The following is a 1925-nucleotide window of genomic DNA, read 5'->3' on the forward strand; positions in this document are numbered from 1 at the left end:
GGCCAAGGCAGGAGGATCGCTTGAACCTAGGAGTTCAAGACCAGCCTGGGCAACATAGCAAAACCCCGTCTCAACAAAAAAATTTAAAAATTAGCTAAGCCTGGTGGTTTGTGCCCATAGTCCCAGCTACTCAGGGGGTGAGGCCAGAGGCTCCATTGAGCCTGGGGGGGTCGAGGCCGCACTCCAGTCTGGGTGACAGACAGAGCGAAGTCCCATCCTCGCCCAGAAAAAGGCCTAATGTATGTGTAGCTGGAGCTCTGGAAAGAAGGGAGAATGGGGCAGGGGAACCTTGAAGAACGAATGGTAGAAAATGTCCCAGTTTGTTGAAAGACACACATTTATAGGTTTGAGAAATTTTGCAAACCCCAAGCTATGCAAATACGGGGAAAATCATACCTATGGGCACGTCATAGTCCAACTGCTGAAAATCAAAAGCAAGCAGCGAATCTTGCAATGTGTATAATGTGTGTGTGAGTTACTAATAAAGAACTTTCTTCTTGTTCCATGAAATGGGCAAGAAAAGAAGACGTGTCCACTGGAAATCTCATCCACGGCAGTGGTTTCTCCTGAATCGGCGAATCGTCTGCATGAGGCTGGGGCCTCTGGACAGACACCTGGGCTCCCAGAGCTCTTGGGGGGCTCCCATCTTCACCCGGTGCCTGGATTCTCAGGGTCCCACCCACCCCCACCTTCCTCACACTTCACCCTCTCTTCTCTCTTGCCCTGTAAAATCATTCATTTCAAAGTAGAAATTATGAAAAACCCTCTTGATCAATCACAGAAGTTTAGCACTCCCTGTGTTTTTGCCTTTGGTTTATCAACAACTAAACAAGGGAAGGGAACAAGCTTCTGTGGAAGCTTCCAGCAAGCGAGACAGTGTCCTACATGAGGCGCCTGGGGAGGGAAGGTGCCAGAAGCCATCGCTGCGGGGCTTCCTCTGCCCCGAACCCCGGGGAACCCAAGGGGCACGCGTCGCCCCATGTTCTTGCAGCCCCCGCATCCTGTGACCCAACCAGGAGGTGTGACCTGCCTTCCTTGCTTCAGGTTCCCCTCTGTAAAGTGAGGACATAGCCCCCAGGGCTGCAGCGAGGGCCCAGGGCGGTAGACGTGCAGGGTCCAGGACTGGCTGAACCTTGAGCCACTGCAGGGGCCATGGGATTTGGCCCTCAGGAGAGAACTCCGTGGGCCTCCTCTGGTGTGTCCAGTGACAGAGGCCAGATCTCAGGCTCCCCAGGCTCACAGCCCCACTGGCTCCTCCTATTGCCCCTGGGTGAGGGCTCGGGGTGGGGACAGCAGACAAACCCTCAGCTGCTGGGCAGTGTCTCCCTCGGGGACTGTGGGCACCGGGACCTGTACCCCTCAGAGCTGTGAGGCTACTGTCTCTAAATGCGGGGGCTGAAGGAGAAGGGGTGTTCGTGCCCAGCTCCTGGCCAGCCACCGACGTGGTCCCTGCATGGGGGCCAGGCCAGAGTCTCAGAGGGCAGGGGTGCGGATGGTTGGGTGGCACAGAGCGGGGGCTCACACCTCAGCTAGCAAAGTGGCTCCCAGACCCGATGCCTGTGCCTGGCAGAGCAGTAGACGCCTGCGGGGCACAGCAGCCATGTGGGCGCCACACGGAGCCCAGCGCTGAGAAGCAGGGGCCAGCAGCAGCCACCCCTCCCCTGCTTTCCCTGCACAAAAGGGAAAAGGCCTCAGAATGGCATGGATGCAGTGACCCCTTTAATAGAATGAGGGGATGGCGGCCCCAGTGGCTGGAGACCTGGAAAATGAGAAACAGCAGCCTCCTCAGTTTTCAGCTTCAGAGGCTCTTAAGGGAGGGAGGCCGCTGTGGGAGGAGCATCTGGACATGTGCTGGGGGGTGACCATTGGAAGGGGCGGGGAGTGACTATGGTGGGGAGAGTGACTGTGGGGGGGAGAGTAACTGG

This window comes from Mandrillus leucophaeus, unplaced genomic scaffold (assembly GCF_000951045.1).
Source record: "Mandrillus leucophaeus isolate KB7577 unplaced genomic scaffold, Mleu.le_1.0 Scaffold957, whole genome shotgun sequence".
In the NCBI taxonomy this organism is placed as follows: Eukaryota; Metazoa; Chordata; class Mammalia; order Primates; family Cercopithecidae; genus Mandrillus; species Mandrillus leucophaeus.